Source organism: Harpia harpyja, chromosome 23, assembly GCF_026419915.1.
Source record: "Harpia harpyja isolate bHarHar1 chromosome 23, bHarHar1 primary haplotype, whole genome shotgun sequence".
NCBI classification, from domain to species: domain Eukaryota; kingdom Metazoa; phylum Chordata; class Aves; order Accipitriformes; family Accipitridae; genus Harpia; species Harpia harpyja.
In genome coordinates, this window is record NC_068962.1 from 2,936,973 (window position 1) to 2,954,423 (window position 17,451).

The window sequence follows — 17,451 nt, forward strand, 5'->3', positions numbered from 1 at the left end:
ATTATTCTTTATTTGCTAAGATCCGTAGTGGTGTGCATGTGGCAAAAATGCAAGGTACTATGAAAAAGAAAGAGAAAAAATTGGTTCCAAATTTGAAAGTAATACAAATATCATTAAGATTTTCTATTTGAGCTCAATATGTTTATTTAAGATTGTCTTTTGTTGGGTTATTTTAGCAGAAGTAAATATATTGTTAAAATTGATTTCATGTTATAATTGGCTTTAGTGATTTGGCCTCTAAAAGATGTCATTTATTTGATAAGACATGGTGCTTTACTTGAGTAAATACCAGTTGATATAGCCATTATTTAAATGCTGCAAAAGGTTATACACATTATATTTATTTATCAACAACAAAACTGCCTGTATCAATGGTAAACAGAAGCAGCTTGATTTCATGCTCCAGATTGGAAAACAACTTCAAAATGCTGATTATCCCAGAGCTACCTTCTTTGACACTCTGAAAGCTCTTGCTTCATTATCACCACCTGCCATTGCTATTATAGATCGTAGGTGAAGATGAAAATTGTAACCAGTGAATCTTCCCATATTCTAATGAAAAAATAACTATCGAAATCGTGCACTACGGAAGGAAAAAAAAAAGGCAAAAAAAAAAAAAGCACAAGGTTTCTTTCTGGCATGTCCAGATTCACCTGAGTGCAACAAAGCCAGTATCTATTCAGGAACAGGCTCAAGCTTACTGGTATTTTGCCCCATTTTGCCTGAAACAGCACGAAAGCAACAGAACGGTTGAGCAAACCTTTTACAAAAAGGAACTCAAACCCCTTTGATTGCTGTAGGTGAGGCTGTATTGGACCACAAAAGTGTGGGCAGATTTCAGGTTGTTGCACGAAAAATCTTTCAAACTAAACTGCCCTGGAAGATGGATTACCAGAGTTACGTTTTTCTGTGCTTATACTTGGAGTTTGCGGTTTGTTATGTACTCGTGTCATTAATCTAGATACTGGTACCATTAAAAACTGGCATAAAACAGGTCAATCAAGCTAAGTCATACAGCCAGCTAAACTCCTTTCTATTTTCTTTCTAACTGTGGGGAGGATGCTTTATCGTCTGGCAGAATTTTGATAGCAAAAATCTGAATTGACCTGGCTGCCTTGCTTATGCCTCCTTCCAGGCAGGCAAAGCCATCTTCTAAAAACTCCACCCTCCGATACATCCATTTGCCCCATCACAAATGAACGGATAGAGAATTATGTCCCGTATTCATCTTCTGAGAGATTTTTGTCTTTGAGACCCTTTCTACATTCCTACTGCCATGCACACCGTGGAGTGCTGATGTAATGCTGGAACCATATTCATAAGAACTATCAGACCTTCCGATTTAATTAACAGCTAATTAACAGCCCTTCTGGCCTTTGTAGTTAATACTGTGCCTAATACAAGAAATAATTTGGGTAGGTAATTATGAATGCTATTTAAAAATAATGAGTTGAAGCATCTACAAGATTTTACCTTGACAAAAATGTGATCGCTAAAATTGTCGCTGACTAATACATATTTGGGAGGAATAGGCAGCATTTAAAAGGAAAAAAAGTATATTCCCATTGTCCAAAAAAGCTCATTAGAAATGAGAAAGAAATTTGTAAGGGCTCCAAAGAAAAGAATATGAAATGGAAGAGGGGAAAAAAGTAATTTCTTAGAAATCTTTTTTAATGGATGAAAAGACACAACATCCAGTGCCAGTTGCCAGGGACTGGGCTTTGCAGCATGCTGGGGGTGATTGTCTCACTGCAATGCATATTATGAGATTGGGGACTAAGTAGTTACTGTCATGCACAATTCAATGTTATAGCAGTTTTTATTTAATTTACACAGCCTTGCAAACGTTGTAATTTACAAACCCGTATTCTTTCATAATGTGGCTTTTCAGTCTGCTTTTCATTCACTTATGCCCGTAAGTCACCTTTTTCTGTTTATATTATAAGGTTACACTAATGTCCTTAATGTAACAGGATTTGAAGCAAAACATTTATGAAAATGAATGGTTTGCATACATAGTGGTAAATGTCTAAAGTACCTAGAGGGTGGTTAAAACACAGTCTAATTGTGTACAATACAAAGGTGTAAATCGGTCTTACATTTTTGGTGCCTTTTACCAAAAGCCATAGGTTGTTGTAGCTACAGAGTTGCTTGGGCTTGAGATGACCTCTAGAGGTCACCTGATACTTTCTCTTATAAAGCACGGGGTTTATTTAATTATTTCTAAATCACCCCAAGAAATGAAAGACTGCTTGAACGGTTTTTCACTTTAAGCTAGCGACAGCACACTGCGTTTTGTATATGAACTCTTATTTGTTCAGATATTATACAGTCTTTCCTAATGTGTAACCTAAATTTTGCCTTCTACATGTTAAATGAGTTCCTCGGTCGTCTTTGATTAATCCAAAAAATGGCCTACTTTATGACATGCCTTTAATTATTTGTAGACAGTTCCTGTTATGTCATTTTCCTCCGGATGGCACTTGCTTAACTCTATAATCCCACATAGATCTTGTTTCCCAAACATCTCCGTTCAGCTACAGTCTACCCAGCTTCCTTGGCCGGAGCGCATCCTTTTAAATACCGTGTCCTTAGACAATTCTCTGATCTTTAATCACTGTCGAGTACTGCATAGCCATCTTGCGCAGTATTTGGGTTGTGGTTTTCCAGAGTGCAGGAAAAAAAACATCTGAGCCTAAAGGGAACCCTACAAACAAGGAGGAGGAAAAGGCCAGTTTAAGGGGAAAATTAAGAGTGATGTTGAGAGGGGCAGGAGCCGGGAGAGTCTGGAAATTCTCTCTCCTGGTTTACCCGTGTCAGTCAGGTGTACCCACAGAACAGCAGGAGCTGATGTTGTGCTGATGAGCCCAGGAGGAGGGGGGGTGTTATCGCCCTTCTGCAATACAAGCGTTCCCATGGTCGGAGACAGGTTCCTTAGATCAGCCCCTTTGCCATAAATTGTCTTATGGTCTGACATTCCAGTATCTTAATACAGAAAAACAACACGTTTCTCTCCTTTGCAGCAGTGTGGAATATTAACGTAGGATCAATTTATGTTTGATCCTGGGGAGAGAATTAAAGGTCATCGTACCTTTGCTTTGCATTTGTTATGTAGCAATCCCATCTGGCCCTAGAAGATAGGCATTTTCTGAATCATTCATGTGGGTTTGTATTTTTACAACATATGTTTTGTCTTTGATTACTTCCTAAATTTGAATAGATTTTTTTCTTAAAATGATAAAAATAAAGATTTTTCATCCAGTGAATATTCTATAACTTTCAAATTTCTTTTATTCATTCTTCTTCTTATTCAAGAAACTGAAGTCACAAAATGTTGAATGCAGAAAATATTCTGAAAAAGTTTAATCTGGACATAGCCAGATTTTTTTTTGAATTTTCAGTCTAAATAAAATAGTAGCATTGTAGTTTAAAAGCCTACTGCATTCATTTTCATGTGGGATCACTCTTCATAGACATACTTCATAACAGTCCGTAGCCTAGTGCCTCCTCCTTTTCACCATGGTACTTGTTCAGAAGGAATTTCATACTGTAGTGGAAGACAGACCTTGAGGGACTCTGCCCTTCTGGGAAAAAGTAGAAATCTTAATTATAGATCCCGTGAGAAAGTCACTGATTTGGAAAGTTAGTCAATGTTTTTTTGACTTGGGAAAAAAAAAGTTATTCAAATGGAATATTTCATTTTGTTTTACTTATTCAAAACACACCATTCCAGGAAGAAATGCTTCGATTAGATTTTCCAAACGAAACTTCAGTATTTTTAATGGCATATGTTAATTATGAAGAAACTACATCTATCAGTAAATTAGGATAACTAAATAGGCTACCTAGTAATGATACTGTGTATCTTTTGATTCTCTTCTGACTTTTTTCTGATCACTCTACTTTATAATCCATCTATCAATCTGTTAATAATATATTGACAAATTTTACACTGCAGAGTCTCAGAAATAGACCATTTGTATCTTATATTTGAAGAGTGCCAATATATTATGGCCACCGTTACAATAAAGTAATTATTTGCAGCATGGCCTTTGACACCGATACTTATATTCAGTATTTAGGGGGTTTTTAAAACATGCATATGCATCTTACGGTGCCATTAAATACACATTTGAAGCCATATATTTAGTGTTGATATACATTCTGCATGCATACACATGCATTTCTAAAGTCAAGGGAAGTTTCTTTTCTCTTCAAAGCTGATCATCTCATGGTATTTTTGGACTAACTATACTGTCCAGCTCAAAATTAATTTTCTCAACTAGCCTTCTCTCTCTAACTGTCTGCGAACCATTCATTCCTTCCCCTGTGACTTACAAGTTTTAAAGATAGTACTGTTACAGGAAAAATAATAGAACAAAACAACTTAAAAGATTTTATGCTTTCTTTTTCTACACGAAGACCGCCAACCGGCCGAGCCAGGCGTCTCCTTCCTTCAGTTCAATACTCCATTATTGCTTCCCTTCTCCCAATAAAAACACACACACTAACGTTCACATACATTCGCTTCATGGGTCCCTGTTTAGTTGTCTGAGTACTAGGAAGCAAATATTCTGTTCTACAATTCTGAGGTAATATTCCACTTTATACATTTCTTAGTCAGGATTAACAGCAGATTTTCACTCTTTTCCATTGCTTTGCTTTCTGATCGCACATTAGATTATATCTGTTCGCTCATCTCTTTATTTTTGTTTCTAGTTAGTCAGAGGTAGAATAACCATTGTGGTCACAAGAATAAAATGGATCTATGTACTTTTCCTAAATTTCTTTGTTTCTTTTAAAGATTTCAAGAATCATTAACCTCCTTGAAACCAGATTATACTTCATACTCATATGGATATTCCATGTGAAAAATTAAAGACGCTTCAAACTAGATTCTATATGGTCTTTTAGAAACTATTTTTGTATCTTTTTTACATCAATTTGGGTTGCAATGCCTCCTCACTTCTGGGGTCATTTTAGTGAAATAAAACCGAAAAGCCTCAAACCTGTACTATCTCAGGAACTCCCTTGTGCTGCCTTCTGCTCTCAGAGAAACTGTCCTTACAAATATTTCATGAATGTAACCACCACTGCCAGCGGTAATTGCCCGTTTCATGTCTTGACACCGTATTCAGCGGCGGGTTAAGGTGGTTTGTAGTTACTCCATTCCTTTGGCACTCAGGTACTAGCTAGTTCTCAGCAAGCAAGAACCAGATGGGTGAGCCTGCGTGAACGAGACATCTCTATTTGCCCAATCAGGTGATCTTCAGATATTAAACTTCTTGTTTGATTGATGTTTAATTTTTTTTATAGATCCATGAGATTGTCCTGGGGAAAAAAACCAAAAGAGCACAATCTGTGTTTGCCAGTGAGAATTCCTCCCCAAACCCCACTGCAGCACCAGCCCCTGCAGAGACTCCAGTGGTTCCAGAAGACAGCTCCAGTTACCTCTTTGGGTGTGGGTCCCACAATAACTGCATGCCCACACAACATTATTTGGACTTGCTGTTTCCAGAGAGACGGTATAGCCCAAATTTATCAGCTTCTTTGGACTTCTCTCCAACACTGGACAATTTTAAGAATAAAAATCAAAATTAATTCTGAATTATTCTGAAACATAGGCACGTGAGCTTCTGAGATTGGAGTTAAAAGGAATGTATAAAGACAACTCTGGGTTGAGGAAAATAGCTAGATTTCCTTCTAGTTCTTAACTTTTCTCCTCTAGAATATTGAAGCTATCGGAAGTGTTTGTCCGATACAGCAAGATCCCATCCTCTGAGTGCTGACCCACCGCTGAAAATAAAGCCAGCTTGCAGGACTGGCAGTAAATTCCCCCTGAGACTTCCCTACTTAAACCAGCATTCTGTTAGCTTTCTGTGTTCAAAAGATGACAACTCCCTTTCTCTTCCCCACTTTAAACTTAACTCCCTGCTTCTTACCCAAGCCAACACAGCTCCTTCGTCTGTCTTCAGTTAGTGTATTCCCTTTGCCCTGATTTGCTACAGCACTGGTGGAAGTGTTACATATTATGAGAATTATGTACATATATTTTACCAAGTGCATAGTCTTCATTGCGTGCTTAACTTTAAGGACCGTGTATAGCACACAATTCCAATAACAGACTTCTGTGACTCTTGTCTGCAGCTCTCCCTCTCCCCTGCGTCCCTTCCCCCCTGTATACTCACCCTGAGCCAGCTACAGGGTCATTTTGGCAAGTATAATTTACTAGGAAAAATTCCTAATACCTTTGTTGTTTGTCTACTGGATTCACAATATGATTTTGCTTGCTCAGTAAACATACCTAAACAATTATTTTACCTCACTATCGGAATATTATAATGTTTATGTGTATTTATAATAACCTATGGTATGGAGTCAATCTGCTCGCTCCCTATTCGGGCAATTCAACATGAATGTATTTGGCTCTGAGAAAGGATTATAAAAGCAGTCCTGTTAAGTATTTTAAATCATTTTATCTTGCTTTTTATTAAAGATCACTTCCCTACTTGCAAACAAGAATTAATTTTATCTTGCTCTGACTTTCTAGATCCCTTGATAGAGTATCAACCAGTAAGGGTATGGATATCAGCAAAGCCGTTCAAATTAGCAAATACTTATCTGTAACAAAGAGTCAAGTTATTATAATACAGAACTTTTCAGCGCTGTTGAAAGAAAAAAAAATTAGCACAAGCTTTTGGAGAAGTTACTCGAACAATCAGGATATAATATTTTTAAATTTTACTAAAAAGAAGCTGCTTCAGCTTATTTTCAGAAATAAACTTTATTGGTAAAGGACAATAATGTTCTATGACTAAAAATTCCCAGCATGAAGCTAACTGTTTATTAACAATGAAGTTTAAGTAGAAAACAAATTTCCTCCCTTTGTTCCAACAGATATCATTTTCCCTGAAAATATGTGTGACATTGTTTGTCAGTAGGACAAGTAACTGTTCGGGGCCATTTTGTTAAAAATCTAGGTCTATTTTGGCTTGTTCATCAAAGAGCAGTGTGGTGATACTCGTGGTTTGAGCCTGGGAAATCTGGGATGTAATTAACTCTATGGATGTGATAACTGGTTTCTTTATTTAAAATGGTCTTTTATGCTCTAGATTAAGATGATCCTTTTCCAGAAATGATCTAACCCTCCAATTTCTGAAATGTCAATTGTGTGAGACATTTCTGTTCCTTTCACATGGAGGCGACTCAGGTCTGGAGTCTGTGGTCATGAATGTTTCTGCCTACAGGCGGTTTCTACAATAACGACAAATGCCCCAAAATACCTGATTTTAAGGTACATATAGGTACAAATACAAGTATAGGAAACCAGATCCAGTTCTAGCCATCCTGTAGGAATGGAGACCCCCTTGTCGTACTACCCCACTGGTCAGATATTTTTTTTGATTCAGACAAATATGATAACGGTAGTCTTTTCCCATGAGGCTAGTTAACAACTAGCCCTGTTCATCTGAAATTCCTGAACACACCCTCGTCGAACCACTGCTGCTCAGCCTAAGCCACTGCCACGTTAGGAGAATCCCATGGTGTCTGCCGTTCTCCAACTTTTAGGACTTACGAGTTTCCTTCTAGCATCACGTCAGCTAAGAGAACCAGGTCCACAAATCAACCACAATGGATGAAGATTGCTGAAATGTGTAATGGCACCCCCAAAATTCTGAAGCCACTTACAAGAACAATCTGACAGGATCGTCCCATGGCTGTAAAAGAGAAAGCAAGCTGCCCAGTTCCTTACAAGAAGAATCATGGCCGTCAGAGCAGCTCCTCATAGTGATCTGCAGACCAACAGATAAATGAAATGTTGGACCAAGCTTTGATCGCTGTGCTCAGCACATCAGCATACTTCGCTGATCAGTTCAATGAAAAACACAGGGAATTTTTAAGAAAAGAAAATTCTATTTCTGATCTAATCAGATCCACCCATACCGTCACTGATCGAGTTTGGCCTCAACATACACATCTAAGATTTCGGAGCTTCGAAAAATACTTGCTCAAACTCATTAAATGGATCCCTGTCCCTTCTAACTAGATCCCCATTACTAAAATAAGTTGTTAATCTGCCTTCAGGAAAAGACAATTCACCACGCTTCTTGAAACACACAGTGGCCCACACAGCCCTCAAACCAGTCCCCACTTCTCACCCCCCATTTCTGCCCAACCTGTGACCTCCATGAGAACATTAACTGAAGAAATGGCCCGTTCACGGCTATGAGGGAGGCAAAATTTTTCTCTTTATAGTAACAGATCTCCCCGACAGAACAGACGGCGAAGCATCCCACCGCACATTCCTGCTCTGACAGAGGTGAATGGTCCAGCGCTTCATTTAGTTTTATCTTTCCCGATCTGGTCCCGTCAGGATGCAGGGTAGGCAACCTTGTCTTCAATTCCGAAACAAGAGGCGGGTGACAGCGTCAGGTACAACCGTCTGGGCTGATGACGTCATGCAGGTGCAGACATGTCTCACCGCTGACGCAGCCCTCACCGCTACGGGCGGTCAGACCTGGGAGAAAGACCTGCTGGCTGGAAGGGTGAAGGTGAGATGGTCGGACTGGGAGCTGCACCTTGTGCTGAAATCACGCAGATCTCCCCTGTCAGAATAGTACAACAGTCTGGGTTCACGTTTGAGCTCCTCACCGAGCTTCTGAATTTCTAAAAAATGCCCTTTCTTTCACCGCCAGAAACCTTCATCCTTCCCTAGGACTTGCTGGCTGTTACATGCTTGCTTCCTTCATGCAGAGCTGCTATAGTCTGCAATATGTTACAATCAATGGAAGTAATAAAGTTTATGGCAGGTATAGAAAACGGCCGGCACTTCTACCGCGCTCTGCCGTCATCACATCGGGCTCACGCTGACATCCTTAACTTGTTCCTCCTCCGGCTTAACAAGTCCATTAAAGTATTGCTCCTAACTCAGAAAGCTGTTAATGGATCACATCTCACCTATACTAAAGATCTGATTTCAGTTTATAGATGCAGATCACAAAATCCAGGACAAAGTCAGTTGGAACTGTGCAGAAAGTCTTGTTAGCTGGAGGGATAGAGATCCAAGGTATTGGAAAAGTTTAGACAAATCCATAAACATCATTCGACATTTTAAGGAAATGCTGCCAAAACGCCTGCTTTGAAAAGACCTGTTCATGTCAGAACAAAAATGACACCGACAATTCAGATGTAATATTTTATACTGCATCAACATGTTTTGAAAAGATGAAAAAGAAATGTTTTGAAATGGTCATTTTCATATTTACAGTCTAAACCTTTGGAATTGTATTCAGGAAACGTTGCGAGGTGTTTATGTTTTCTCCTGATTCAGGATGAAACGAAACTTTTGTGCTCCGTTCAGTCCTCCTCCGTATGGGCTACATCGAATCTATGTAAACACCAGACTGCATCTATAAGATTTTATTTAAAAAAATGGAGCTATGCGAAGGAGCAGAGAGTATTCAGTTAAAATCAAAATAACTTTCCAAACCTCATCCTAAGATGTGCTTTTGAATTAATGCTTGGGGTTCCCCGACATTGATTTGGCAGGGCTAATTAACTAAAATCAATTATGGTATAGAAAACTCTATCTCTAGGAGTTTGCATCACTACTTTAAGCATTCCTTTCAGCTCATAAATAATCAAGAGTTGCTCTTAGTGGTTCATAGCAAAGCTTACTCTGCCTTCCCTCACACACATACTCGTGCATTCAAAGTCGGCGCTGAGTTGAGTTGAGTCACTCCAGCTGACCTGTTACACGTCGCCGAGCTCACGGGCTGTGCGCATGCCACAGCAGTGCTTTTTGGAGAGAAAGGGTGTTAATCAACACTGTTAATAACCAAAAGAACCATTTATGAACACGATTGTTTACTTCTTGAAAGATTTCCTTTTGAAAAAATGCAGCTTAGCACTCGTTTAAGACCTAATTGATGCTCTGAGGGACATAGACTCAGAGCCCCAAATAGGATTTATTTAGGTGCTCAAAGCCGTCTACGCTTCAAGTTCTAGATAAGCGCATGCGGTTGGACATGCCAAACAAAAGGGCTCATGAATTAGGTTTCTACATTTAGTCAATGTGAGGTCTTTGAGAAATTCAGACTGTGGACTTGTACGTGTGCTTGGAAAGTTTGCCGTGCTGGTGTACCGGGTCTGCAGCTTCTACCTCATTCGTCCGTGTTCTTCCTCTTTGCAGAGGCTGAAACCGACGGCGAATTTCAGCACCGTGAATCGGCTGTGTCAAACCGCGCCCGCAGAGCGACACTTAATTTTCCCTTTGCTTTTTTTATTAAGCCTTTTATTCCACGGAAGATGGAAAAGCCGCTTCTCCTGGAGACTTGGTAGCTCCAAAGGCAGGCTCAAGGGCCCGGGGCCGGCGTCTCGGACAGGTCTGCTGGGAGCGGGCCGGCGAAACGCAGCCTGCGTTACAAACCCTGTACTCCCCATCGCTTCACCTGCCGGAACGGAGTCCAATTTTTTGACTCGGTAAAACGTTTCTTCCAGCCTCCGCTGGCTGAGCCTGTCAGATAATGTGCTCAGCCATCAAATGTATAACTTCCTCGGGGAAAGCGGAGTCAGAGATAAGAGCCGCCATGGGGGACTGAAAGTGCAACTCTGTCCTCTGACATTTTGTAAAGTTAAATTACAGGGGCGTTATCTTTTGTATTTTATTTCCCTTATTAGCCGGCGCGGGTGCCGCTTAATGGGATGCAGGCGCTGAAGTAAGCAGTCCCGTGGGATGCTTATTTGCTCGTATTAACGCAGGAATTCGAGCTCTGCCGAGATTTATTTAGACACCGGTGTTAAAAAAAAACCCAAAAAACAAAAAACCACCCCAAAAAGCGGTTTTGCCGAGGGAGCAAGGGAAGGTGTTCGCCAGCCGCCGGCGGGGACGGACTTCCACCGGGCCCCCGAGACCCCCCCCCCCCCCACTCCGGCTCCGCACCGCGGACCCCGCCGCCAAGGCCCCGGGGCAGCGTTTCCCCTCCGGGAGCGTTTTGCCGGTCCGCCTGCGCGGGTGGGCGCGGAGGAGCGGCAGGGCCTATATCCATAGTAACGGCGGGGGCAGGGGAAGGAGGTGCCGCGGCTCGGCTCCGCTCCGCTCCGCAGGGACCCGCGCAAACGCCGGCACCGCACCGGGCCGCGGTGAGCGAGCGCGCGCGCGCCCCCGCCCCTTTTACCACAGACCGCCGCGGGCAGCGCGGCCCAGGAGCGCGCGACGCGCGCGCCCCCGCGGAAGGCGGGGAGTTGTGAGGAGAAGCGGGGGGGGGGGGGGGGGGGAGAGAGAGAGAAGCGCCCGGCGGCGGCGGCGGCTGGACGGGGAGGGCGGCGGGGGCTCCGGTGTGTGCGGCTCCGCGGCGTTCTCCCTCCCTTCCTCCCTGACTGACTGACTGACTGACTCACCGCGGGGAAGATGCTCAGCGCGGAGGGGTAGCGGCTGCGGAGCAGACGTCGGCCTTCCCCCCCCCCCCCCCAACCCTTTCCCTTCCCTCCCCGCCCCCGCCGGGCTCGGCAGCTCAGCCCGCCGCCGCCGCTGCTCCTAGGTGAGACCGGGGGGCAGGGGAGGGCTGGGAGAACGCGGTGAGTGGGGGGGGGAAAGCCGGGCACCACCCCCGCCCCGCCGTACAGCCCGGAGCGGGGGACGGGGGACACGGCGCGGGCTTCCCTTCCCCCCCGCCACGGTGAGGGGAAACGCCGGCGGCGGACCCCGGCAGGCGGGCGGGAGCCGGCGGCGCCTGCGGTTACCGCTTTCGCAGGATTATGTCAGCCCTCGCCTCGCCGGTGCCCCCTCCGCCGGCGCTGGGGCGGGCGGGCGGCGGTTCCCCCCCCCCCCCCCCCCGCTCCTCCTCCGGCTCCCGGCGGCGCTGCGGGGCGCCGCGCTCCCGGGGCGGGCGGGGGTCGGCGGTGGGCAGCGGAGCGGGCGGAGTTGTTTCAGCCGCCCGGCGGAGCCGGTGCTCTCGGCTGGTGAGTTTTGAGCGGGCCGGTGTGGTGGGGGGGGGGGGGAAGGAAGGCGGCCCCGGGCCAGCCCCGCCTGCCCCGGTGTGCTCCGTCCCCGCGTTACCGAGCAATGGTTAATGCCGGGGGTGGGAAAAGGTGGGCATCCCGCACCCCGCCTCGGTGTGCTGCACCCCGGGGGGAGCGGCAGGACGGAGGGCAGAGCCGGTAGCTGCTGCTTTCGGGGTGGGGAGGGGGTATCGGGGGGGTGTTGTGTCGGTATCGGCATTGCCGACGTCGGTTTTCTTCGGTCTTGTAACTTGGCCGCGGTGTGCCCTGGTCTGAAACTTGGCGAGCGAGGGAGGTCTCGGCTTCCAGGCACCGCCGTTTGTCCTTTCGGTGGTTTAAGGAAGGTTCGTTGAGCGAAGTGCTGCGGTTGTTTAGGAGAGAAAAAGGAAAAAAAAAAAAAGGGATGAAAAGCAGAAGCGTGTAGAGATCAGAATGATGGTTTATGCTTCGGTTGTCTCGGAAAAGGCTCGTGTTTGAAAAATACATCTTAACGAACAGTTATTTTGCCTTGTGGCAAGAAGGCAGTGTTGGTATTGGGTGAGAAGAAAATGATACCCGAGAATTTCATTTGGAACTCAATTTGCTGCACACGTGCAGTAACGGTTTTCCTGAGGATTTTTAGCATGTGGACCGATGCATGTTGCCATATGCCTTGCAAAATTCCTTCTGCTCCGTGAGCAGTGGCAATGCGTGCCCACACGCACGAAATCAAGGTGTGCTCCATACTGTTCTCAACAGCAACGGCATCAGTGAGGAAAACTAGAGTGTCCGTCTGTGGCAGGATTAGTGATAGAACGTATCGTAATGGCTCCTTAAAGAACATTTTAACTTACTCCGTTAATGAGACACAAACTTGTGTTGAAGTAGACCCTGACGTGATGGATAGTAGCTTCTCATTTGAATGCGCATGAGGAACCAATTTGTGTCATCTTCGGTATATGCTAAAATATGAAATATAACAACCTGCTAAAAAAAACCTCAGTGGAAGGTTGTCGCGTGATAATGGGGACATTTTCTCCTGAATAAATATGAATACAAATTGTAAGCATTCATGTAAAGTGGATTCTTGTTTGCCAAGTACAAAACCTTGATCCTACGGTGTGTAATTACCATAACGAGCTAAAACTCCATTCTGACGGCATCCTAAAAATTTCAGTGATACTCTGAAAAGGATGGAGACTAAGGTATTTTAGCTGATGAATTTTGGTCTGGTGACACTTGTTCACTACGAGATCTGTTCTTTTTGATATGTGTATATAACTCATACGAGCCGTGGTTGTGCGGTCGCTCACAGACACTCTTAACCTTCCACACCTGAGAAGTTCCATTTCAAGAATTTGTGCAAATGGTTGACAGATGAGAATTGGAAGAACTCGCTGATGTATTCAAAGTAACCTCTGCTTTCTGTAATGCTGGTGAGCTCCTTTATATTTTTTTTTTTTTTCCAGAGAAAGGAGATATGATAGTCAGGAAGAGATAAATTAATCCAGTAAGAAGGCAAATTAAAATATACTATACATATTCATTCTACTTGGAAGGCATTCAAATGCAGTACCCCAAAATTAATTCAGAAAGCTGAGGGCCTGATGCTTTTTTTCTTAGCATTTTTCTCTGGAGGGGAATGACACCTCTAACTGGAAGTGGGCACAGGGAGTTAAAAAGGGAGGGTAGAGGATGTGAAAATTAGGAACAGAGCTGTCAATGAAGCTGCCATCAAAGAAGGCTGCACTGAACTAAGAAACTAAAGCAGATCAGCTCTAGGTAAGAGTTTTGCTACTGAGGAACTTGAGGAGGGAGCTGTGACCCAGCTCAGTCGTGATTTGACTTACATTCCAAGAAGTAAGGCATTTCAGTGTTGGAGTAATCAGAATTCCATGTTGCAAATGCTCATTTTAATTTATTTCCATGAATCGGGAGGGTGCAGATTTTGCTTTGTTTTAACGTTGAACAGCTCGCATTTTGGTAAGGATCTTTGTATTTATTTGTTAAATGTTAGTGATAGGCATAATGTATAATATTCTTCACAAATCGTAGACTTCCACCTTGCTTTCAGCAGACTGAGATTCTGCCAAGCCTTGGACTTGAGCTGTCTTGGCTCTTGGTCCTGAGAGACCTGCTCTGCATGCAGACTGGAAGTTACAGCAGAGATGAGAGTGAATGGTATCGTTCTGGGTCCAATCTTATTCATTTGCCAAATACCAAGCATGACTGTATTACGTTTATAAGACTGGACTTTTTTCCTGATGATCCTATTATCACAATGCTTTGCTTACTAAATGTTGAAAATTTATAATAGTCTTCCAAATCAACAATCATTGTGATGAACTGGCCAGTTTTTACTCTGAGAGGTATGATTTGGGATTGTTTTCACATTTGGGAACATGTTGTTTTATACTAGTTCACATTTTCAATGTTGTCTTCACAGTTATATGAGCTACAAGCTTATTTTTAAGAAATCACAGTCAAATTTTGGAGAATAACACCTTCGGAAAATTGTACCAGCCTGGCACTCTTCACGATCCAATGTAATTTTTCCCTTTGTGTAGGCAATAAGAGAGGGCTGCTTGTACTTGATCTCTTAGTCCATGTGCCAACTATGCCAGCTTGTCTACAAGACAGTAGTCTTGGTTCCAAGTATCAAGGGGTTATGCTTTAGATAAACCTGGCTTTGACAAGGTAATCAAGCTAAGGAAAGCATTTCATTGTCATAGTTTGATTGCTGTCTCTATCCATAGTCTTTCTGTATTTTTTTGCCTTTGAGGAGGAAAGTGTCAAAATCTGATAATTTCAGTAGAGTCTTTGAGCATGTTAAATTGAGTATTTTGAGCATTGAGAGTCAAAGGCGCAGGTCTTCTCATACCTTATTCTTAACAATTTAGCTCTATATGTTATCAGTCTGCTCCCTTGTTTGAATTCCTCTCAGAGATCTTCTTTATGGATTACATGTAAAGACAGTGGGGCATTTTGGGGGAGAGTTTCAGTGGTCATGTTGCTTTTGACATGGAGTTATATACTTCTCAGTAGTCTGGGAGAAGAAGAGGAGATAGCTGGTGTTCGGGGTTTTTTTTCTGCCTTCTGTTTATGGACTCTGGAGCAATAGAATTTTTTTAAAGGTCCTTCAGTCAACTGGGAAACATTTCTTCCTCTCTCCAAAGATTCTTCATTTAAAAAAACCCTCAAATTTGGGCTGGATTCACTCTCACAAGCTTGAGCATAGCGTTAAAGAAAGGAAAGGATCTTGTTGACATTGTGCCCCTCCAATGAATTTTTCTGAAGTATCTTGCAACGTTGCGAATAGCATTTGTGCCCAACTTCATGTTAGCTGCAGATAACGATCATTATGCCTAGTGTAAGGGAGCGATGATACTGGTGTTGAACAAGCCTTAACCAAAGGAAAATCATCAAAGAGATAGCCTTTCTTCCTTGGTACAAGAATAGTGATTCTGGGTTGAGAAGTGCTGGCAGGCCTCCTGGAGACTCTCTCTGTCCTTGGATCACAGGGTGAAACAGGTTCTTATTGTCATGGAAATGTTCAAGCACAAAGGAGAAAATCCAGGACCATCTCTGGTCTTCCTCCATTCCTTACTGCCTTCAGCCTCCTACTAGTGGGATACTTCTAACACAGCTGACTGAGGAACATCTTAAGAGAGTTTTGCAATACCTTTCTTAAAAGACAGATAATATTTGCATAGTCCTTGCTTGCTGCGTTTCTGTGGGGTTGGACAGGATCTTTGTGATATCTCTAGGGAAATCACAAGAACATACAGGCTGCTGTGTTATCAGTATAACGACGATACCCAGCATTTGTCTCTTTTTCATTAGGACTCTGTCGTGGTTTAACCCCAGCCAGCAACTAAACACCACGCAGCCGCTCACTCACTCCCCCCCACCCAGTGGGATGGGGGAGAAAATCGGGAGAAGAAGCAAAACCCGTGGGTTGAGATAAGAACGGTTTAATAGAACAGAAAAGAAGAAACTAATAATGATAATGATAACACTAATAAAATGACAACAGCAATAATGAAAGGATTGGAATGTACAAATGATACGCAGTGCAATTGCTCACCACCCGCCGACCGACACCCAGCCAGTCCCCCGAGCGGCGAATCCCTGCCCCCCCACTTCCCCGTTTCTGTACTGGATGGGACGTCACATGGTATGGAATACACCGTTGGCCAGTTTGGGTCAGGTGCCCTGGCTGTGTCCTGTGCCAACTTCTTGTGCCCCTCCAGCTTTCTCACTGGCTGGGCATGAGAAGCTGAAAAATCCTTGACATTAGTCTAAACACTACTGAGCAACAACTGAAAACATCAGTGTTATCAACATTCTTCGCTCTGAACTCAAAACATAGCACTGTACCAGCTACTAGGAAGACAGTTAACTCTATCCCAGCTGAAACCAGGACAGACTCGTATCCCAATATGTCCCTGCACCGAGAACTGAGATTGGGTTAAAGTCAAATGGCTGAAATGCAGCTTGATCAAGAGAAGAGGTAGCGAGCAAGGACAGTGTATTTGAGGATCTTCTAAAGTCTCTGGCTGCTCTATCACTTGAGGGTACTTGCTCGACATTGTAAAGTGGTCTTCAACACTGGGACATGCTCACTCTGCGGATGGTTAAGATTTGTACTTCTTTTTTTCCCCTTGCAGATATTCATATCTTGACTTGTTTCCAAGACTTGCATGATCCCTTGCTAAACAACCAAAAAGAAGGGCAGTTTTCCTTCGGGAAAACCAATTGGAAATTCCAGCTGGTCCAGAACAAAGTAATTGCAACCATCCTGTTTTTTCTAAACCTGTCACACATGCTATATGCTTATCAGCAGTGCCCGACATAAGTGTCTGGTGGGGAAAAAAAGGCCTTAGGAAGCTTGAGATGGAAGTTCTTTCTCCCAGGACTTTGCCTTTGGAGAGTGCTCTTACTGGAAACATGGAACTGGGATGTGTTAAGGAAGGATATATCTCTTTGCTTATGTTTTTCCAGCTTTTTGATGCAGGAAATCCAAGGTTATTTGTATGAGGTTTGTTACATGTAATTGGTTTGTTCTTCTTCATGTTGTCCCTGGTTCCTGCAGTCAGCAAGCATCCAAAGAGATTTTTCTGTTATTTAGAATATTTTAAGTTCTAATGCTGTAGAAAGGGTAAATTTAATAGTAGCTGCAGTAATAGCAGATGAAGTCAGCAGGGAGTTTTGCCTGTTTGACAGCAGATTTTAGCCCGTCTTTTAATTTCTGAAGAACTTTTTTCCAGAAAGCGCTTCTCTACAGTGGAGAATAAACATTTAGTTTTTCAGTACACTTAAACATAGTGAAACACGAAGGTGATAAATGGTTGTTTTGCTTGTCCAGCTGTGGATGATCATCTTCATTTAGTTGACTGGTCCTCCAGACTGCAGAGTGGAGTCAGACCTTTGACGCTTCTGGGTATTCGCATGTATGCCGCCTTGGCTGGT

At 43.2% G+C, this 17,451-nt stretch overlaps 1 protein-coding gene across 9 annotated transcripts in view; it reads left to right on the forward strand.

Annotated features, from left to right (window-relative positions):
- ANKS1B (ankyrin repeat and sterile alpha motif domain containing 1B) overlaps window positions 1–17,451 on the forward strand; it is a 445,721-nt gene that overhangs the window by 342,841 nt on the left and 85,429 nt on the right. The window contains exon 1 of one of the 9 annotated variants that reach the window (XM_052774202.1): window positions 11,303–11,540. The exons of the other annotated variants lie outside the window; for them this stretch is intronic. The gene's annotated coding sequence lies outside the window, so the exon portion shown is untranslated. Of the gene's footprint in view, window positions 1–11,302; window positions 11,541–17,451 lie in introns of those variants that run through there. 9 annotated transcript variants of the gene reach the window in all.